This window comes from Theropithecus gelada, chromosome 10, assembly GCF_003255815.1.
Source record: "Theropithecus gelada isolate Dixy chromosome 10, Tgel_1.0, whole genome shotgun sequence".
NCBI classification, from domain to species: Eukaryota; Metazoa; Chordata; class Mammalia; order Primates; family Cercopithecidae; genus Theropithecus; species Theropithecus gelada.
Genome location: NC_037678.1, coordinates 19,507,000 through 19,530,904, shown reverse-complemented (window position 1 = coordinate 19,530,904; position 23,905 = coordinate 19,507,000). Strand labels below are relative to the sequence as shown.

Below are 23,905 nucleotides of genomic sequence, written 5' to 3'. Positions count from 1 at the left end.
CCGCCGCCCGCGCGCCGCGCTAGATGAGATGGTGACAGGACTCAGCAACACGAAATTCGGCGTTTAGAGCTGTTCTGCCGCCGCCGTCACAGACACCACAGACACCGCTTTGTCTCCGCTAGTGCACACAGCCCCGGCCACCTCGCACACTCCCCGACGCCCCAAGCCCCCGAGGCCTCCGCGGAGCATTCAGCCAATCACAAAGCTGCAGCTCCTCCCGCCCCCGCCCTGATGTACAGCCTCCTGATTGGCGGACTGCGTGTCCCCATGTGACCGGATCTTGGTTGGCCGGTCCCGCCCTTGTCACGTGAGAGCGTGAGCCTCTCTTCCTGCTTTCCTGACCCTCTCCGCCATTTAAAGAAACAGTACCGGGGGCGGGCCGAGCGACGCAGCCGGGACGGTAGCTGCGGTGCGGACCGGAGGAGCCATCTTGTCTCGTCGCCGGGGAGTCAGGCCCCTAACTCGAAGAAGCCCTGGCGCGCCCTCCCCCCCTCCCGGGTCTGGTAGGGCGAAGGAACGGGCGTGCGGTCGATCGAGCGATCGGTTGGCGGCTCTTTCTCCTGCTCTGGCATCCAGCTCTTGGGGCGCAGGCCCGGCCGCCGCGGCGCGCGCCCGGTGGCCGTTGGCGCTCGCGCCGCGTCTTTCTTCTCGTACGCAGAACTCGGGCGGCGGCCTATGCGTTTGCGATTCGACGAGGAGTCGTCCGGGTGGTCGGCGGCGGCGGGCAGCTGCTCCGCCCCGCTCCGGGGGAGGCGGCGGCGGCAGCGGCCGCGGGATTTGGAGCGGCCGGGGAGGCGGGGGTGGCCGGGGCCGGCTTGGAGGCCTGGCGCCACCCTTCGGGGCCTGCAAGGACCCAGTTGGGGGGGCAGGAGGGGGCCGGAGGATGGTTGGTTGTGGGATTTCTACTTTGCCTTTTCCTTCTTATGCCGCCTTAGTGAGGGGCGGGAGCTCTGGCGGCAGCCCCGGGGTGGGGAGACGAGCTCCGGAGTCGGAAGAGGTGGGTTTGCTTCCGGGCCTAGCCACCAGCTGGCGGAGTGACCTTAGGCGAGTCACTCTGTAATTTTTCTGCGCCTCAGTTTCCTCCTCTGCCTATCAATGTGTGTGGGGTTGAAAGCGCTTTGTAAACTCTAAAGCGTGGGTGTACGTAAAGGATGGTTATTGTTTGTATTTTTTTTTGAGTTGTAAGAAAACTTAGCAGTTCCCCAATCCTTGGGTTTTGAACCTGGAAACCTTGGATTGGAGTTGGGGATCCCCAAACTCCCTGAAATTGTGGGAATGTGTGGTTTGGGGGAATAATGGGAATTTGTGGGAATGTGCGTTTTAGGGGAATGATGATCCATCGCTAGCAAGTTTTCCAAGGGGGCTGTGACCCAGAAGAGTTAAAAATCACAATTTCTTCATGCTACAGAGAGGAAACTGAGGCCTAGATGTCATTTGGGACCCTTCACAACCAATTTGAAGCCCCTGTTTGAGTCCCTGGGATATGTGAGCTGTTTCTATGCATAATGGATATTCGGGGTAACAACAGTCCCCTGCTTGGCTTCTATTCTGAATCCTTTTCTTTCACCATGGGGTGCCTGAAGGGTGGCTGATGCAAATGGTACAATGGCACCCAGTGTAAAGCAGCTGCAATTAGGAGTGGATGTGTTCTGTAGCATCCTATTTAAATAAGCCTGTTTAATCTTTGGCCCGGCAACTTTTTTCTGCTGCTTGTACCGGTGCCTGACTACCTTTCTGACTCTCATTGACCATATTCCATGACCATGGTTGTCATCCGTTACTTGATCCTACTTTACGTGTCTAGTCTGTGTGGTTGGTGGTGAATAGGCTTCTTTTCACATGGTGCTGCCAAGCCCAGCTAATTAATGGTGCACGTGGACTTTTAGCAAGTGGGCTCACTGGAAGAGACTGTACCTGGCATGGAATTCCTGAAGATGTTTGGGGTTTTATTCTTTCTTAATCGAAGGTTAACATTCTCTGAAAAGTTTTGTTAGAACTACTGCGGAACCTCAAAATCAGTAGATTTGGAAGTGATTCAAAGCTTAACTTTTTAACCTTGGCCCTCCTTGTGTTCTAATTGCTTGCAAGTGTAATACTAAGATGTCCAAGATGCTAGTTTTTGCTTCTTTGTTAATTGTCAGCTGCTTTTATCAAATTTCAGGCCATTATCCAACAAACACTATAAAAATGTTTGAACAATTGGATTTCAAACATTTTCGTTTTGTGGAGTGGTGCTCACCAAGTGGTACAGCCCTAAGCAAGTGAACACAAACACATTTAAGTGTATTTTGTCTGATTAGATGTTAGCCGGTTATGCTATTTCATTCAAATGTCTGAAAAAATCAATTGACTATTCCCTTTTCCTAAAGGGCAGAGACAAATAATCTCACTTCCAGAGAAATGACTGTTTTGGAGGAAAAAAGTGTTGGTCTTTTTGCTCTTTTGTAATTAAATCTGGATGTACCTCAAAAGACTCTTAAGACTGTGGTGATAAGATGCTTTCCTCAGCAGAAAGGAGGAAAAAAAAACAACTGGAACTCAAAGCTTGAAATTCTGTGGCAAAACATGAGACGTCCAGGATTGGAGGTTGAAAAGATTTCACTACAGTGTTCTACAATAGTTGGAGCAGATAACTTTCAGTGTAGCCACAGCCGTGGACTCCAGATTTCCAGATTTTCAAGAACTGGACTTGGAACCCGAAAGAGCTTATCCGGATGTGGCAGGAACACTGGAGGTAGATATTTTTTTTATTTTTGAATTTTGGGACTGTTGACCTTGCTGTGAGAAAAGAGACAACGACTGAGCAAGCACTACCACCAGCACTGTTACTGGGAATTAGAAGACCTGAGTTTCTGTCCAGACCCTCAGTGGAAACTGAGGACACTCCATCCAAAGTGAATTATGGTACTTGCCATTTTCCAAAATGCCTTTTTCTTTACCGTCTCTGCACTTTTGTTCATACTCTCTTTCTACTTTGGAAGTGCTCCTCTCTGGCTTTTCATCTGTCAAAACTGCCATTTTCTCAGTATCCAGCTCTTATGGTCTCTTTTCCATGAGTCTCCTAACTAGCCAGAATAGAACTTTTAAGTTTTATGACATTTTGTTATGTATCCTCTATCTATATACAGAATCCTGTAAAATAGTTACTTGCCTGCATTTTCTGTCTTTGCAGATAGCAGACTCCTTGAAAGCAGAGTCCTTGTTTAGTTTATCTTTCCCATATACTCCACAACATACCGTGAAACATTTATTAGGAAGGAGGAGTTTAGAGAGCAGGCTATCAGAATAACCACTCAGTGTTTTCTTAATTGCTATGTGATAACTAAAATTACTCTTAATGAGAAGAAAAGTCGCTAGATATGGGTCATGTTTCTTTATGTTTTAATGTTTTTTGATTCTAAATTTTGATCCAGGGAGCCCTCAGACATAAGGAGAAACCAATATATTGAATGGGGTGTTACATGCAGAAGGACCAAGACCTTATTTTCTCCTACTTGAGATGAAATCTTGTTAAGGTGAAAGGACAGCTTTTTAAAAGGAGACGGTCATAAGACAATTTGAGGAAGGCATTGGAAGAGGAAGAGGGGCAATTATCTCCTTTGTTTTATTGTTGGTATATAAACTTAAAATCTCACTTCTTTTTATGCCACTTGTGGAGCCACTTCCTCTCCCCACCAAAAAATGCCCAGCACCCTGAATCCAATCAGATTACTTTCCCAAAGTATGAGGCTTAGTTTCTGTTTGCTGCTTCACTGAGACAGTTCCCACAAGTTGAGAGTGTTAATCAGGCTTTTGTGTGTTCTTTTTTGGATTGTTGTTGTTTGTTTTCATTTATCATTTGTCTTTGCCTAAGCCAGGCTCATCAAGAATTAACAGCCATCAGGCTACCGATGTGCTGACAGCAGACCCACTTAGAGTCCTGTGTTTGTAATTCCATGCATTTGTTATCTTACCTGTTTTGTCCCTGCCCCTTCTAGTCCTGTGCCTCCTGGTTGCTGAGTGTTCACCTGGACCTTCTGACTACCTTCCCTGTGCTATTCCATCAGCCTACAGACCTGGTACCTGGATTTTTGCCCGAGATGATTCCTACCACCTTACTACTGAAGAAGACACCCATTCCAGTGGACCACTGTGACCCAGGAGGCATTCAGCCATCATGATGTGGCCTTTACCTCCACTCCTGTCCTGTTCTACCCAGATTCAGCACAGCCCTTTATAGTGAAGTCAGAGTCCTCAAGCCAAATAGCTAAAGCTGTTTTATCACAACAAAGGCCTAGTTTGTTCCATGAGTGTGCATTTCATTTCTTCAGTTAAAGCCTTCAGAGACACATAATAAATTTGGACCAGGGGATTTTTTAGTTATTAATGCTCTCTGAAGAAAGGGAACATCTTTTTGAGAGCAGCATTGGACCATACCCCACAATCTCAAATGATTGAAATTCATGAACATCTAGGATCCCATGAAGGTCACTGGACCCTGTTTTTTCTACTTCAAATCCTGTAGTAGCCTACTGAATGAGAAAACATATTCTGACCCATTGGGATCAAATCAAAGGCACAGTGAACTCCTCATAGCATCTTCTTTGGAATTACTCAGGAACCAGAACTTTTTACACAAATGTAAGAAATTCTACCAAGGAGTCCCCTTACCTAAGCATCTCACAAGGCTGCATCAGATTCCAGAAAAGGCTTCTCTTGATACATCAAGGTAGAACCTCTATGGTAAATCCCCTCTGTTTATAATGCACTTTACAGTTTCAAAGCACTTGTACATACATTTATCTCAATTGTCAAAATAAGAGTGAATTATAATCTCTTTTTGCAAATGAGGGAATGTAAATTTTAAAACTTAAGCAGTTATCGAAAGTGACACAGCTGTGAAAGTGGTAGAGGCCAGGTTTTCTGACTCCCAGTCCAGTATTCTCCTTGGAATTACCCACAGTGTTAAAATGACTGGGTATTGGGAACCTCAGGAAATTTTCCAGCTTCCTGATATGGTGCCCCTAGTCACATAGGATGTCTTAAGTGTGATCACATGATAGCTACATCTAGACCAGAATCCCATGGCAATATCCCATGGTTTAAGGGCATTTAAGACATTAATACTCCTGGGCCCTAAAAGCTTATCTATGGTCCTATCTCTGCAAACTAGTATTTACACAAAATGAGCCACCTGGTTTTTTTTGAAGGTAGTATTGTTTGTGTGTGTGTGTATAAATATGACATAGAGAAAGGTGTTACCTGCTAAGATAGTGAAGTATGTAAGACATGTCCCTTCCCCCAGTCTACATTGAGGTGTAGTGTATTAAAGGTTCTCAGGAGACTCGCAGCAAATTACTACTGCTTCTGTGCTTAAATTCAGAAGTCTAATTAAAAAAAAAAAAAAGACTCGTAGCAAAGAGTTCCATTTTGCTGTTTAACCCATTGTGTCCTAAGTTTAATCAAACACAACAGGGTTATTTTTTGCATCATTCCATCTAATGGAATGCAGAAACTGCTTTAGAGCAGTATAGCCAGTGCTTCCTGATTGCCAGCAGATTGCCCTGGACACCCCAGAATAAGCAGCATCTTCAAAATCCCCCTTTCTCATACCTTGTTATTAACTGCTTGAAGTAATATGTCTCTGTCATCTGAGAGTCTTGCATCTTGACAATTACCTTTATTTTCTGTCAAGGGACTCTCTAGAAGATGTGTGGGGAGACATAGGAAAGGAATGGAGGAAAGTTAATTCACCCCAAATTAGATAAATTCTGTGACATTTAGCAATATACTTCTGTGTCCCTAGAATTGTACCATAACTTTAGTTCAAGGGCATTGCATCTCAGGTGGGTTAAGGAGGTTGGGAAGGGGAGAAAAGGGTTAAGGAGATATTTTCTTCAGATTTATCAACGTCTGAGAAGTCATCCAGCCATGGACTTCTTGGAGTAATACAAAGAATTGGATGCATTTTGCAACCTTGGGCAAAAACCCCAGTGCTGTTGCAACTGAAAATCATTAGCCTTGTTCTCTGATAGTTACAAGCCCAATTGCAGGCAATCAAAATTTATAGCCGATGAGCTCTAACTCCAACCTGTAATGTGGTCCATATTAGGGAAAGAATAGGAATACACCTTGGTTTACCCCAGGCTTTGCTTACAGTTTCTGCTTTCTGTGACCTATTTTTTGTATTTCAGCATTTTGTGACCGACTTATTCTTAGATCATTGGTTTTCCAAAGGCTTTGTGGCCATGAAGCCCTTTGAGTGAAAACTGCAGAAGCCCAGAGTAAAAGTGAAGCTGCTCTGGATGAAGCAGTGAAGCAAGAGTAGGGGCCTGAAGCCTGCTACAACTATCTTCCTTTGCCACCGTGGTGACACCTAAGGGGACTTCCTTACAACACCTTGAACTCTCCAGAACACAGTTTGAAAACCACTGCCCCAGACAGCAATATGTTTGACCTGAATGGCATTCCAGTCTTTTCTGTACCTCCACTCAGCACAGTTCATGTTCAGTTGATGCTGAACATTCTTAGAAATACTGTGTGTGAACTTAGAAAAGTGCAAGAAGACAGGCATGTCTTTGACCCCAGGAATGATCATGGGCTGAAAGTGGTGTCAAGTGAACCTAGATTAACAGCCCTCCACTCCAGATGGATATCCAGTGATTCCTAGAATGGGATATAGCCAGAGAACAATTCTATGCACCCTACACTGACAGACTCCCTTAAGCAACTTCTTTCACAAACACCAGATGCTCTACTGGTACTTGAAGTACATGACTTTGAAGTCTTGACCCTCCATGGATACCTGAATTGCCAGCAAGCGGGTTTTGAAGCTGGTGCCTCATTGAGGGCATATTAGAGCAACTTGTACATTTGACCTCTTGTTATCAACCATGGTACTCTACTTCGTGTACAAGAGATAACTATGAAAGCTGAATTCAGATACTGGCAACATTTCCTAAAGGGGCTCAATATCTATCATCTTTTCCAAACTACACATCACTGTATGACTCAACCAGTAGCAGTTATATTGCCCCTTGGTTTTTATTCAGTTTAACTACTGTTTCCAAGATAAAGGAGCTAATAACCTTTAAAAAAAAAAAAAAAAAGCAATTATTTTTTCTTCATCACTGGCATATCTGCCTATTCTCCAGAATTATTATGACTACTCAGCTCACTTTTAACAGTTGATCTTCAAGAGACAATCTTTGAACACCCCTCCTCATGTGATTTAAAATGAAACCATTTGGAAAAGTTTCTTCTAGCCAATAATAGATTTTTTTTTAATTGCTCTGCCTTGTGCCGAGAGATGTTATTTTAAGATGAATCTTTTGATGTCTGATACCACCAACTGTAGATGGTAGGGATAGTTGGAGGCTGGCCCTTTGAGCAGGCCATGATAGCTTATTTGCTGGGCATTTCAGATAGCTTATTGCCTACCCTTTTGCTGGAAACAGACTGATTTGAAAAACAAAATCTATGAAGACTGCAGCTAAGGATTTTATCAGTAGACTTAAGAGCTTTTGTCCTTGTGGATATTTTAGTGGAACCACAACAGTCTTAATACTGTCATTTTACACTGACTCAGAGCAGCTGACGTCATTCCTTGCCATGATATATATTTAAGGCAGGCATTGTAACAGACATTAAGACAACTTATCTGTTTCAGCAGGAAGGATTCAGTTTATGGACTCTCAGACCGGATCATGTTGAACAAGGAGATTTTGATATGTGTCATGAGAAAACTCATCCTTTACTTCCCAGTCAATTTAAAGGTCAGCTATCCTGAGCTACTCGAATGAATGCACTGGTTAAACATTGGGGATAGTTTATATCCTCTCTCTCTAGGCCAGTTGTGATTACATGACTCCACTCTATATCTTGTCAAACAAGGCCTAAGTCTGGTTGCTGTAGACTGCTCACCCTCAGCAAATAAAAATAAAATCTGGATGACTAGCCTGCTTGTATATACAACTATTATTTGTTAAGAAGAAATTATCTTCAATTTTCTACTATCTTCAAATTGTCAGCTTTTTTCCTCTCTGATTTTTCCTATGCTTTACAGAAAAAGACATTGATCTATACTGCCAATCCCTCTAATCCTGCCAACTCATTCAAAATGAATGACTTAAGATGAAGATGATCATCTGCTCAAGAGTCTAAAATATACATTGTATATAAGAATTGGTGATTAGAAAAGCAAAAAACCTAAAACTTAAACCTAGGAGTTTGCCTACTATCTCCATGTCTCCATGCTTCAGATCTCATCTGAATCTTTGAACAGCACCATTCAACCAATCTGAGGCCTTGGCTTGCTTGTAAGATGATTCTCAGAGATCGGCTGAGTTAAAAAAGATGACGACTTGATTACCAAAGAAAGTAGGGCCAACTTTGACAAACCTGGCTCTGCTGACCCTGTCATTCCCAGATGTAGCATAGACTCCTAAACAGAACCTCAAGTCTGATTGAGGATAAGGCCTTCTCCTGAGCTGAAAGTTCTTTGGCAGATGAGCAAGAAACTGAAAGCTGATGTACCTGACTGGCTCTGTAAGATCAGAAAACTGTATCCAGAATAAGCCCTATGGATTAACCCCTGAGTACCCAGGGTAAAAACTAATTTACAGAGCTTCCTTATTGATCTGCCTGTTCTTCCAGATCATATTCTGGCTATTGGTATTGGCTGGCCTTTCTGAAGCTGCCCTGCTTGTCTATTTTCGTGACTCAACTCTTGCCTGCCCTTTTCACATGTTGCTGCAGTTAGACTCACTGAGCTTGAGAAGACTACAGCCAATTTTAGTGTATCTTGTGCCCAATACAACAAGGATTTTTAATAGAAACAACCCACACCTCACCTGCTAGGACTCAGTGTTCACAACAGGAAGGACCATGTTGTATACTACTTGACCAGCAGCTTTTTTAAAGATATTTTTAAGTGCAGAGTTAGCCTCTATTCCTGTATGTATTTGATCATTTTCAGCACCTGGAACCTCATCTATCAGGTCTGGAAGGAATACAGCAGATCGAAAGCTGTGTCCATTTCTCTTCTTCAGTAGTACAGAAATGAGTCTGATTCACCAGTACACACAGAACTGTACCAGTTCAGCCTGGCAAAAGAACAGTTTCCACTGTACTTAAAATTTACCGCCAACTCAAATTGCCTCACAGAATTATTTGATGTAGGAGGCTAGTTGTCTTGCTTCACATCAGCAGGACAGTTGGACTCTCAGACTCATGACCACTGAGTTTACTTGTATTGAAACTGTGGTTTCATCCGAAGTATGCTATTGGACTTGATTATTATGTCATTCAAATGGATTACAGACTTACTGAGGGCAGGACAAACTTATCTCTCATGGTGTTTTTTTAGAATACTTTTATAACCAAGGAAGAAACCATGCCAGCTGTTACCATTCAACTTCTTAAGCAGAGATTAAGCTTTTTCATATGTGTTCTTATCCTAGACATTTTCATATCTGTTCTTATCCTGGACATCAGTAGTTTTTAATTGCCCAGCATCCGTTCCATCTCATTGTAACAACTCCCTGATGTTTCTTAAAACCACCTCTTCCTATTTTCAGTCTGTGGTTTGGACAGTCTGACCCAACCTTGAGCTTTGTGGGTGGACGTGTAATTCAGACCTCATCAATCAGCAAATCCATCTGAACTGTGGAGGAGAAGCTCTCTTTACTGAGGTGCTTTAGCTTTGTAGGATGAAAACCTCAAACCAACAGGGCCTGCCATGTAGAGAATGAAGTCAGTGCAGGGGAAAGTAGAGCCAAAATATGGAGAGACTTGAATCCTGATGACAACGTTTGTGCCCCTGGATCCAACCGTGCCTGAAGCTAGTATATCCCCTGGACTTTTCAGTTATGTGAACCAATAAATACCCTTTTTTGCTTAAGTTACTTTTGAGTTGGGTTTCTATTACTTGAAATTGAATCCAGACTGATACATCTACCAACTTTGAAACTTGACAGATCCAAGTATTTATTAAACTAGAGGTCATGGTCACTGAAATTACTTTCCAAAGTGGAAGACAAAATGAAACAGGAACTGAGAGAATATTTAAGATACCACAGAAGCATAAAAATGACATAGTAGAAAGTAATAGAAAACCTAAATGTCTGTTGTTAAAGGATAGGTTAAGGTATGGTTCAGCCATATAGGAAAATCTTGTATCTATTAAAATGAATAAAGTACATTCATTGTGTATGGGAAAATGGCCATGATACATTAGGTGAAACAAGCTACTGATAGAAAAGTGTACAGTGTGAAATCATTTTAAAATGTGTGTGCTTATGTTTATAAATGCATAAAAAAGTCTATTCACAGCTTTCTTTGAACAGTGTAGATTACATGACACTTTCAACTTTATACATTTCTGTATTAATATTTTACACTACCCACATTACTTTTAAACTTTATTTTAAATAAAGAATTTTTTAAATTAAATATAGTGCTTACTGTTTGACCTTGGCAAGTTATTCAACACTGAGCCTGTTTTATCAAATGATTTAAAATGCCCACTTTTATGTTCGTAAATATTAAATATAAATCATTCATTACTCAAGTTGACAGATTGCTATACCTTTACTTGTTTGAAAAACTCAGAGCTCGGTAATCCTTAATTTTTAAAGCATGTCTCCTTCAAGTGAGTTTGTTTGGATTACCAGAATTTTAGGATTTTAAGGTTGATCAAAGATTATTCTAGTTCTTGACTGATGTTAATCCAAGACTCTATTGCAGTATCCACATTAGGCAGAGAGCAGGGGGAAGTCACTTTTTTAAAAAATCCTTGAATTATTCTGATGTCACTGCAATTAAGGTCAATAGTGACCTTTTCATTGGTAAATCCATTACACATGCATCTTATCTGAACTTTCAGCAGCACAGATAACTCCCACCAGCTTCTTGAAACACTCTTCCCTTAAGTGCTATAATAATTTTCATTTTCTTTTCAACTTGCTGACTACTCCTTTATTGTAGGTTCTTCTCCCCATCATGTAAATATAGGTATAGTGGACATCCGTTGCTTTGGCTTGCCAAAAATCACTTCCCCTTTCCTTTAATGATACATCCCCACTTATCCTTTAGAAAGCTGCCCCTTCGTATTTCATGTGGTGTCACTGGAATTATAGATGATAGTACTCCAGCCTCATGCCCTGTGGCTGAGGTTTGAGCAATGCAAGCTCGTTCTATCCCACCAGGACTTTGATTCTTAAGAGAGGTGACCACCACCGAGCAAGACTCAACAAAACAAAATCTCAAACAAAACAAAACATCTCAAAACAAAACAAAACAAAAATAGCCAGGCATGGTGATGGGTGCCTGTAATCCCAGCTACTCTGGAGGCTGAGGCAGGAGAATCTCTTGAACCTGGGAGGCAGAGTTTGCAGTGAGCTGAGATTGTGCCACTGCACTCCAGCCTAGGTGACAGCAAGATTCTGTCTCAAAGAAATAATAAAGTGGATAAAGCAGGCCAGGACCACTGACTTAGAATCGTTACTTTGATTGCATTTGCTATTTTTTTAATTGTATTTTTATGTATATATATTTTTGAGACAGTGTCTCACTGCAATGCCCAGGCTGCAGTGCAATTACACCATCTCAGCTCACTGCAATATCTGCCTCCTGGGTTCAGGCGGTTCTCCTGCCTCAGCCTCCCGAGTAGCTGAGATTACAGACACATGCAATCATGCTTGACTAATTTTTGTATTTTTAGTAGAGATGTTGGCCAGACTGGTCTCGAACTCCTGACCTCAGGTGATCTGCCTGCCTTGGCCTCCCAAAGTGCTGGGATTACAGGCGTGAGCTACCGCGCCTGGCTTCATTAGCTATTTTAAAGTGAAGGGCATCAGCTCAAACCCAGAAACTGACCTGTGGGCATAGAATAAAATACAGGGTCTTTTTGTGTCCAGGATAAGTGAATCTCTGTGCTTAAATCCAAACTAGTACTTGGAGATTAATTATTCAAATTGCAAAATTACAATGCTGGTTGAATTTGTAGCAGTACTAAGGTCTCTTTTGTGAGAGTTAAGGTATTAATCAGAAAGGAGACTAAATTATGTATAGAGTGCTGATATCTGGGAAGATTGAGAAGATTTAGAGAATCCCAATCCTCCAAATATCTCAGGAATGAAGGTTTGGGTAACCCGATTTGTCAAAAATCCCTGACTGAATGAAACAAAAAAGTATAGTCAAAAGAGGAAGAAATAAATAGCTATAGACTCATAACCTGTTGGAGAAGTAAGATCTGTAGTCTACCCTGTATCTCTTAATTTGCCTTATTTTATTTCCCCCTCTCCTCTTTATTCATTACAGTATTCTGCCCTAACATTTCCTGGCTGAAGTTTGAGCATGATGCAAGTTAATCCAGTCAGATTTCTTCTCCATTGGAGCTGAGCCATTCTAATGGCAGTATCCCCTCGTTGATGTGTATGAGTGTGTTGGTGATGCTTAAATATATCAGGAAATCCGTAAATTGCAGATTATCAAGATGGGGTTAAGAACTAGAGAAGAATGAGCATCACCCGGAAATCTTAGGCTTATAACTAGAAATTATTTTAGGTTATCTCCCTTTAAGAGGGAGATCTCCCTTTAGAGGGGATTATGTTGAGTGAAGGTATTAAGATTGTTCATGTTGAAGAATGCATGTCCACATAGTGCACGTTTTGCCTACCCAATGTTATCTTTTTCCCCTCTGAGAATAGCACTTCACTTTTCCTTTGGGAAACTACCCCTTTCCCATGCCATGTGAGCCCAGAGGATAATGTGTAAGAGGTATATGAGTTTCTGAGAGCAATATGAGAGGCCTTCACCTGCCCAGATTCCTGACTTTAAGTCTCCTTGCCCTGTAGACTGAAAAATCTCATCCGTTCCCATGGCCTTGGTTTCTAACTGTATGTTGATAACTTCCAGATTCCTACCTTTGGCCTTGATACGTGTCTTGAGCTCCAGATCTGAATGCCCACCTGTATCTGGATGTCCCCTGCTTGATTAACACAAAGATACTCTCACCCAACATAATAAACGCTGACCTCTTCGTTTTTTCCTTACAATCTGCTCTTCCTCCAGTGTTCCCTTTCATGGTAAATGGCACCACCCTCTACTCTGTTTCTCAAACCAGAACATGAGAGTTATTCTCGAAGCTTCCCTCTCTCCCAGAGTCCCTGTTAGTCATTAAATTGTCTTGGTGTTAGCATGTAAATATATACCTTAAAACTTTCTCCACTTCTATCACTTTGTCCAAGGGAACATATATCTGTTGCTATAAGTATTATAATGCCTTTCTAGTGGTCTCACTGCCTCTGTTATTGTCCCACTACATACAGTCTTCTCTACAGAACAGCTGAGTACCGCCCCCCGCAAGAGATAGGGTATCACTGTTGCCCAGGGTGGAGTGCAGTGGCAATCATAGTTCACTGCAGCCTCAAACTCCTGGCCTCAAGCATTCCTCCTGCCTCAGCCTCATGAGTAGCTGGGACTGCAGGCATGTACCACGATGCCTGGCTGGCCATTTATTTAGTTATGTATTTTGTAGAGACATCATCTCGCTATGTTGCCCAGGCTGGTCTTGAACTCCTGGCTTCAAGCAGTCCTCCCACTTTGGCCTCCCAAAGCACTAGGATTACATGTGTGAGCCACTATGCCCAGCCTACTTAATCTTTTAATAGTTCCCCCATCATTTCAGAATAAAATCTAAACTATCCTGGTTTACAAGACTCTTTAGCTCTTCATTATCTTATTCCTCAAGATTCATCTTTCACCACTTCAAACAGGAACAACTCAATTTTGTATATTGGAATTTCCTGTATTCATTTGAAAAAAAGTTTCCACTTTTTTTTTTTTTTTTTTTGAACTGGAGTCTCGCTCTGTCACCAGGCTGGAGTGCAGTGGCACTACCTTGGCTCACTGCAATCTCCACCTCCCAGGTTCAAATGATTCTCCTGCCTCAGCCTCCCAAGTAGCTGGGACTACAGGTGCACACCACCACACCCAGCTAATTTTTTGTATTTTAGTAGAGACAAGGTTTCACCATGTTGGCCAGGATGGTCTCAATCTCCTGACCTCGTGATCCACCCGCCTCGACCTCCCAAAGTGCTGGGATTACAGGTGTGAGCCACCGTGCCTGGCTGGCTTCCACATTTTTTAAAGCAGGGGAGATGGGAAGTTTTCATTAAAAGAAAAAAAAATTGAAATGATTATTCAGAACAACCCAAAAGCCTATTGCTATGAATACTGTAACTTATTTTCTTCCATATTTCTTTCCATGAAATTTTTTAAAATCTAATATTTGTAACTATGATACAGAGAGCTACAGTAAGGTGCCTAGAGAGCAACCAAATCCCTACCTAACATTTACAAAGATAAATACCAAAAGGACTACAGATTTAAATCTTAAAATGAAACACTAGAAGAATATTTAGGAAACTATTTTTGTAATCTTATGACATGGGAGATTTTCATAAAGCAGAAAACCTACAAGCCATAAAGGAAATTACAGACATATAAGACTACATGAAACAAATCTTGGTTCTGTAAAAGATGTGATAGATTGGAGAGACAGTTCCAACATAAATGACAGATTCGGGACTCATATTGCTAATAGAGTTCCTACAAATTTATAACTAACGTAATAATTGCCATTTATTTGGTGTTTCATACTAGGCATTCTTTCAGGCACTTTGTAAGTGTTATTTAATCGTCACAGTTTATGAGATAGGCAATATTATCCCTGTTTCACAGCTACAGGAAACAGGCTCAGAAGGATAAAGTAACTTGCCCATGTCACACAATAGGTGATAGAGCTATGACTCAAACACAGGTGGTTTGTTAGTCTGTACTTTGAAATGTTGATGCTCTTCAACATTTCAGTAAGCATGTGAAAGACAGGTCAGTGAGATGTGATGTACATCAAAGCAACGAAGTACCATTTGCCACCTATCAGATGGCGGAATTTAAAAGAGCAGTAGCATACGGTGCTGGCAAGAATTAGGGTAACAACTTTTATACATTGTTGGTGGGCACGCAGATTGTTCCAATTTTTTTAGAAGATCCTGGCAATATTGTTGCAAATTTTTAAATATACACTTTTGGACCCAGCATTTCTACTTTAAAGACTCTCAAAGAATTAAAGCACCGAGATAAAAGGACATCAGTATGAGAAATTTACAGCAGCGTAACCTCTGGTAGCAAAAAATTTAAAAAGGCATCGATCAAAGTGGAGTGGTTGAATCAGTTATAGGACAACTATACTGTGGAACATTATGCAACTGTTAGAAAGACCTCTAGGCCAGGCGCGGTGGCTTAAGCCTGTAATCCCAGCACTTTGGGAGGCCGAGAGGGGTGGATCACAAGGTCAGGAGATCGAGACCATCCTGGCTAACACAGTGAAACCCCGTCTCTACTAAAAATAACAAAAAGCCGGGCGTGGTGGTGGGCACCTGTAGTCCCAGCTACTTGGGAGGCTGAGGCAGGAGAATGGCGTGAACCCGGGAGGCGGAGCTTGCAGTGAGCCGAGATCACGCCGCAGCACTCCAGCCTGGGCGACAGAGCGAGACTCCGTCTCAAAAAAAAAAAAACAAACAAAGAAGACCTCTAGTTCTTAGCCTGTGGCATGTCCATGATGTATTAAGCAAAACAAACAAAAATTACAGAGTAATGTGTGTCATAATAGCCCATTTTACGGGGTGAAGGGCTGGAAGCCCTACAGATGTATCTAAATGAACATGAAAGAAAAGTGGAAGGATACACCAAATTGAAGGGTTTGGAGAAACTTGGTACTTTATACATACTGACATTGTTTCACTGGTTGTGGGAGTACATCTTTTTTTTTTTTTTTTAAGAGTTCAAGGGAAATAATTTTTTTTTTTTTTTTTTAGATGGAGCCTCACTCTTGCCCAGGCTGGAGTGCAGTGGCGCAATCTCAGCTCACTGCAACCTCCACCTCCTGGGTTCAAGCAATTCTCCTGCCTCAGCATCCTAGGTAGCTGGGATTACAGGCACACGCCACCACGCCCAGCTAATTTTTGTATTTCTTTTTTTTTTTTTAATAGAAACAGGACTTAACCATGTTGGCCAGGCTGGTCTCGAACCCCTTACTTCAAATGATCCACCCTCCTCGGCCTCCCAAAGTGCTAGGATTACAGGCGTGAGCCATAAATATAAGTTTTAAAGCGATTAAATTGCACCTAGACTTTTTCAAGTTAGCATATGCTAAGGGATCAAAAACGAGGCAACAAAGAGTAACAGCTGGTTAACTCTTTTATATTCAGGGTTGCCTTTTGTAGATGCCTTGGGTTCCAGGTGTCTGGTCTTCAGCCTTTGAATAGGCCACTCCCTACAACAGAGAAAGGGTTGTCCACTAGGGTGCCACTTCTAATAAAGATGTGTTGTCTCCCTGTATTTGTTCTTCCCAGAGTAAACACATTTTTCAGTTTCCCTGGCAGGTATAACCCACTGACTAAATTTTAGCCAGTGGGACCTGAGTAACTTCTAGGACTTGTACTTAAAAAGGAGTAAGCCTGGCTGGGCGCGGTGGCTCAAGCCTGTAATCCCAGCACTTTGGGAGGCCAAGACGGGCGGATCACGAGGTCAGGAGATCGAGACCATCCTGGCTAACACGGTGAACTAAAAAAATACAAAAAACTAGCCGGACGTGATGGCGGGCGCCTGTAGTCCCCGCTACTCCGGAGGCTGAGGCAGGAGAATGGTGTAAACCCGGGAGGCGGATCTTGCAGTGAGCTGAGATCCGGCCACTGCATTCCAGCCTGGGGGATAGAGCGAGACTGCGTCTCAAAAAAAAAAAAAAAAAAAAAGGAGTGAGCCCATCTCCTTCCTTCACCCTCCTGACTAGAATGTAGTCTTCACCCCGCTGACTAGAATTCCATGACTGGAATTTGTCACTGTTGGACCATAAAGGAGAAGGCGCTCTGTGCCAATGACGATGGAGCAACAAGTTAGAAGGAGCCTAGATTCCTGATGAATGTGAAGCCACCTTACCAAGCCTGAACTGTTTATCTCTGGACTTCGTTTACAAAACTAATTTCTGTCCACTTGACATCATTAGTATTTGAGGTTTTTCTCTCCCTCACAACTGAGCCTAGTCTGCCCATAAATATTTTGCTGGAAATATTTCTTAGGAACATCTGATTCCATCTGTTCTGATTTTATACTACTGAATCAACCTGCCCCTAGCTGGACTCACTAAGAGTAGGTAACTGGTTGGGTCATGAACCAGCCACATTATTATCTTTAGTCATAAATTAATAGGGCCAGGCACAGTGGCTCATGCCTGTAATCCTAGCACTTTGGGAGGCCGAGGCGGGCAGATCACTTTAGGTCAGGAGTTCTAGACCAGCCTGGCCAACGTGGTAAAATTCCGTCTCTACTAAAAATACAAAAATTAAGCCAGGTGTGGTGGAGGGTGCCTGTAATCCCAGCCACTTGGGAGGTGGAGGTTGCAGTGAGCCGAGAGCACACCATTGCACTCCAACCTGGGGAACAAGAGTGAGATCCATCTCAAGAAAAAAAAATCATAAATTAACAAATTGGTCTCTTTATTAGTTTCGTGGCCCTCCTTTATGCTCTCAGAATTCCACTGTTATGGACATCCATTGCTTTTGTCTGCTCAGTATCTATCTTCACTTCTTTTGATAAGAGAATATTAGTTGCTCTCTGAGTTTCCAACCCTCTTTCACTTTCTGCCTGTTCACTACCCCTGGCTCCAGGACTGAGGATGTAACTCAGACCAACCAGAGCACTGCAGCCCCTTGGTCAGGGTAGTTGGATATGGAGTGAGTATATTAATCTAAGCCAAGCCAGTTTTACACAAATACAGCTAATGGGGGTGGGGGAATTTCCTTTTTAATCTATTGAATTTAGAACTGTAAGGTTGCAAGGCTGGCATTATTGACAGCCCTCTTGCCACTACAAGGAGATTGCTCATCTGAGAATGGAATCTGTGTAGGGGACTAAGAATCCTAAAGACATTGTTATCCTCTGGATCTGGCCATGCCTGAAGCTCACCCTGGGCTCTTTTGCAAGCCAGTAGATTTGCTTTTTGCTTATTCGGTTTGAGTTGTCTTCTGTTTTTATGAAATGGACAGAGTCCTAACTAAACTATCCCCATTTCAACTTATTACCAGCACCTAACACATAGAAGGTGTTGAGGAAATAATATGAGATCAGTTTATAAGAGGCAGAAACTTAGAACCTGTTAATTCCAGTAGATAGAGCCAAGCAAGTTTCTGCAATAGCAAAGCCAAGGAGGCTGACAAGCTACTTAACCTCTCTGACTCTGTTTCTTTATTCATAGGAAAAGGAGTGGTAGCTGGCCTTGGTAGCACATGCCTGTAGTCCCAGCTACTCAAGAGGCTGAGGCAGGATTACTGGAGCCCAGGAGTTCAAGGCTGTAGTGCACTATTATTGCTCCTATGAATAGCTCCTGCACTCCAGCCTGTGCCACATGGCAAGACCCCATCTCAAAAAGGGGAGAGAAGGTAGGTAAGAAGTAGTAACAATCTCTACCTCAAATATTGTGAGGATTAGGGAGTGAGATGTGAACACACAGTGCCTGGCATGTAGTTGGGATTATAGGTACCCGCCGTCATGCCTAGCTAATTTTTGTATTTTTGTAGAGATGGGGTTTCACTATGATGCCTCAGCAAATGGCAATTGTTAGCAATAATGCTGTTAAGGTAACAATATCCTGGAAGACTTAGCTCAGCCAGCCATTCCCTTGACATTTTTAACCACAGCCACAAACTGCTGGTGTAAATGACATGCACATGCTATCACATTCAATTTGTTTTATAAGGAAAAGCAATTTCTTATTTACCCCACCACCCTCAGGAATGCTGTTGACAGAAAAGCATGTCACATTCCATTTCTCTCATGGACTGAGGTCCTTGGATGCCACTCATGCCAGTTGGCCAGTTAGCAAATGTGGTAGGAGGCCTGGATTAAGAAGGTCCAATTCTCATTCATAGAAATACAGCCTTTCTTGAGCAGATCACTTGAGGTCATGAGTTTGAGACCATTCTGGCCAATATAGTGAAATCCTGTCTTCACTAAAAATACAGAAATTAGCCAGGTGTGGTGGTGCACACCTGTAATCCTAGCTACTTGGGAGGCTGAGGTAGGAGAATTGCCTGAACCCAGGAGATGAAGGTTGCAGTGAGCCAAGATTGCACCACTACACTGCAGCCTGGATGACAAAGTGAGACTCCCATCTCAAAAAATTAAAAAAGAAAAAAGGAAACATGACCTTTCTCATCTCTATCAGAGCAGGTGGACAGTCCTGGGAGCCTGGGCACCCTCCAAAGGGATAAATGACTTACCACTGCACTGACTGCATCAGATCAAGGTCCCATACCCTCGATTGCTACTTGATATTTAAAAAACCACAGATTTATTTAAGTCAGAAGAGTCCTGGTCCTTTACACCAACAATAATAAAAGGTGTTTTTCTGCTTAGGTGTAATTCTGAACAATTAAAATATCCCAGAAGCCCTCTCAGTTTTATCCCAGGTTGCCATCCCAAACCAGCAGATCTCCACGTCTTAAAGTACCTGAAATAAGACCCAGTCATTAGGTTAGGGAAATGGGCTGAAGCTAGATCAACACTCATATCAAGAGTGAAACCCTGAGAACCTTAAGGACTCCTGGGCTTATCTTTGCCATTCTCCTGAGTCAACAGAAGAGGAACAGAAACAGCAGAATCAGGCCAGGTGCAGTGACTCACTCCTGTAATCCCAGCACTTTGGGAAGCCGAGGCAAGCAGATCACCTGAGGTCGGTAGTTCAAGACCAGCCTGGCCAACATGGTGAAACCCCATCTCTACAAAAATTAGATGGGCATGATGGCAGGTGCCTGTAATCCCAGCTACTCAGGAGGCTGAGGCAGGAGAATCATTTGAACCTGGGAGGTGGAGGTTGCACTGAGCCAAGATTGCACCATTGCACTCCAGCCTAGGTGACAGAGCGAGACTCCATCTCAAAAAAAAAGAGCAGAATCACGTTTGCCTGATTCAACACTCGGCCTCTTTGGACAAGAGTCTGATTTCTCAAGTTCAGATGATGCCTGGAACTCTTTGGAATTGGAGAGAAGATGGTTTGGCCAGAGAAGATCAGAGGCTGTTTTAGGTCTTCTAGGACTCAGGAGACATACATAGAACATGGCTTCCATGGAGCTGGGGAGACAGGAGAACCATCGAGGTCAGGCTCCAGTCATAAATATTTACTGGTATACTCACAACACAACAATGACGGTTCTCAAAATGACATTCAACTTGCATCCTATCCTAAGAGTGCACTATGAACTGGAGTGCACTATGAACTCATGTTTTAAACCTCTGTTTGCCTTGTAACCAGCACAATTATACTGCAGTGTACTCTGTATGTATTTTACAATATTCATTTTCCAATGTGATCACTTAAGTTATACCACAAATTTTGGAAAGTGTATGACAAATCAAGAGTGAAATCAAGAGGTCAGAGCAACACGTAAACATGCGCATGCACACATGAGACAGCCCTGGAAAGCAGCCCCAGAGACAGGGCCTAGAAGAGGTCTTGATGAAAGGCAGCTTGTAGTAGAACAGGCTTCATTGCAGGTCCTACAGAAGAACTGGGTTGAGTTACACAGCTTCTCCCATCCCTTTCTGGCCCAAAGCAAGCCCCACCCCCAACCACTTTGAGATGCTACGTTATGTTTAACTATGGGAAAACTCACAGTGATAAAAAATGACTGTGGAAAAGTTTCAAGAAACCTCAAGTCTATAATAGCAAGTATCCTTGGCTTTGGCCGAAAAGCAAATTGATACCAAGTTGTTCTTAGCACTTCGCCAAATGGATTGCTATTTCCTTGTGCCTGGAGCACCCAAAAAGGGAATGACGGCTGAGGCTGCTGTGTTTATAGCTCTTTGCCAAGATACCTCTCCCAGTACCCTCTCTTAAGACAAAGAACCCTGCTCCAATAGCATTGTGTCCTGACAGCCCTGTGGACCCCTTTGATGATAACCACATACTCTTGCTTCACCTCTGTGCTTGTCCTTAGGACCCTAACAGCCTAAGAAGGAGAGGCAGAACCTGCTTGTTCCCTTCTTTCCTTGCCTTTCTCATTCCTGTTCTTTCTTCCACTTGGAAAATTTGAGTCAGACTTCCATGTGTCTTCCACATAGGCCTTCCACATAGGCCACTTCCTTTTATACATCTTTGGGTGCCTTGTGTGGAGGGGATCCTCACACACTCTTCCTGGCTCTGGCTCCTTCCCCTTCCCCTAAACCTATCATGTCCATCTTCTACCCCTGCCTTGTGAAATTTCATAAGGAGGACGGTTGCTCAACATCTATCAAGACTCATAGAAGATAAAGGGCTGTAAGAAATTTGGAAACTTCACATTCAGATTGCTACTAAGAACTGAGATCAAGATGTGGTATACAAGACATATACATAAATTGTTGGGTTTAGTGCGAAACGAAAATGCAGGGTCCCTTGTTCAAAAATTATTAAGAAATTCAAGATGAGCCAGGTGCAGTGGCTCACGCCTGCAATCCCACCCAGCACTTTGGGAGGCCGAGACGGGTGGATCACAACGTCAGGAGATCGAGACCATCCTAGCTAACATGGAGAAACCACGTCTCTACTAAAAACATAAAAAATTAGCCGGGTGTGGTGGCGGGCACCTGTAGTCCCAGCTACCTGGGAGGCTGAGGCAGGAGAATGGTGTGAACCTGGGAGGCAGAGCTTGCAGTGAGCCAAGATTGCTCCACTGCACTCCAGCCTGGGTGACACAGCAAGACTCCGTCTCAAAAAAAAAAAAAAAAATTTCAAGATGGTGACAGCAGAGCACAAAACAAATGTGAGGCCCTTCTGGGAGCACGGCCCTTTTAAGTATGGATACTTGTGTGACTCCACAGGTTGCATGCCCAGGAATCTGGACCTGATTGTATATTTTGCTCAAATATCCTTGGTTAAGCATATAAAACATACCCATACCACCCCGTCTCCCAGTTCTGGATAGCATTCAGTAACATTATTACAGTACATGATAATAACTGATTGGGGCTGGGAATGTAAGATCTCTGCTTTTATCCACTGTATGAGGATCCCTTCCATATAGAGGACCCACAGATGTGTAGTCAGTTAATACTCAGAGCACTGCCGAGGAGGAAAACTAGAGTCTCCTAGGTTGTAAATGATCTTCTATGCAGGCTTCTAACCAAAACCTCATCCTCCGAGCCATATATCTTTTTCAGCCTGGAAAACAATGGACCCATGATGGTGGATGAATTAAGAACAGAGGCTTTTTAGGCACTCAACTAGGAGATGTTGATAACAGAATAGTAGCTTTCTTTTATCAAACCCTTAGCATGTGCCAGACACAACTCTGCAATTTATATACGTCATCTCATTTGACATGTTTCGGGTGTGAATTTTATTCCATAGCCCTAGCGCAAGAAGTTTCCCATACCTTTATCATGCCGCCCTGAGTCTACTTGCTCGCACAGCCCTACTCCCAGCCATGACTCTGTGATGACAAAAAACTAAGGCACCTCCCTTGGTGGTCACCACATGGAAAAAAAGCACCTCCTTCACCTGCTATTAGACATCATGCCCAGGACGCTTCCTTCTGGTGTCCAGGGACACTGGCTCTTCCTTCAGTCCACTCCCCCAACTGACTTCAGATGTACACCTGGACGCTCACCTTCTCCAGCTGTAAGGACAAGCAAGAATCAGGTCTCCTTCATGTTTTGAACATCCTCAAATCCTGTCCCCTTCTTATTTCAAACCTTTGCATGACCCTGCAACATGGAGTATTTCTGGAGGCTGGAAATCTGAGATTAGGGTGATCAGTTGCCTTGGTTTCTGATGAGGGCTCTCTTTCTGGCTTATATATGGTTGCCTTCTCAATATGTCCTCATATAGCTTTACTTGGTGCATGCACATAGAGAAAGAACTCTTCTTACAAGGTTACTAATCCTATCAGATCAGGGCCCCATCCTTGTGACCTCATTTAATGTTACATTCTTAGAGGCTCATCTTCAAATATAGTCACACTGCAGGGGTAAGAGTTAGGGCTTCAACATGAATTTTACTGAAATATTCAGTCCATAACAACACCTTTGTGTCATCCCTTCCTTTTCAGTTGACTTCCCCTTGAGGTGGGTTTTATGATTTCCTTTTAGAAAACAGTGTCTTGGCTGGGCATGGTGGCTCACGCCTGTAACCCCAGCACTTTGGGAGGCCAAGGCAGATGGATCACTTGAAGTCAGGAGTTCAAGACCAGCCTGGCCAACATAGTGAAACCCTGTGTTTACTAAAAATAAAAAAATAAAAATTAACTGAGCATGGTGGCATGTGCCTGTAGTCCCAGTTACTTGGGAGGCTGAGCCAGGAGAATTACTTGAACCTGGGAGGTGGAGGCTACAGTGATCCAAGATCATGCCACTGCACTCCAGCCTGGCCTGGGTGACAGAACAAGACCCTGCTTAAAAAAAAAAAAAAAAAAAAAAAAAGGGTCTTGCTCTAGAAGCTCTCCTTGCTGGTTTGTTAAAGAAAGTGGACATGTTGGGAAATCCCAAATGGCAAGAAACTGTGGGTATGGGTAGCCTCTAGGATCTGAGGGTGGCTTCCAAGCAAAGGACAGCAAGAAGTTGGGGCCCTCTGTCCCACAGCTCCAAGGAACTGAATTCTGCCAACAACTTGAGTGTGCTTGGAAGTGGATTCTTCCCCACTCATACATCCAGATGAGAACACAGCCCACTCAACATCTTGAGTGTAGCCTTGTGGGTCCCTGAGCAGAGGACTCAGCTAAGCCATGCCTGGACTCCCAACCCGCAGAAACTGCGATAATGTATGCTGTTTTAAGCCACTAAGTTTGTGGTAATTTGTTGTATAGCAAGGGAAAATCTATAAATTAGAAAA

The 23,905-nt window shown here is 43.1% G+C and overlaps 1 long non-coding RNA gene across 1 annotated transcript; it reads left to right on the top strand.

Annotated features, from left to right (window-relative positions):
• Nucleotides 1–2,184: 2,184 nt before the first annotated feature.
• On the top strand, nucleotides 2,185–10,431 carry LOC112632528. The gene is made up of 3 exons (XR_003121403.1): nucleotides 2,185–2,904; nucleotides 3,978–4,708; nucleotides 6,174–10,431. It is a non-coding gene; the product is annotated as an uncharacterized LOC112632528 (long non-coding RNA).
• The last annotated feature ends 13,474 nt before the right edge of the window (nucleotides 10,432–23,905 follow it).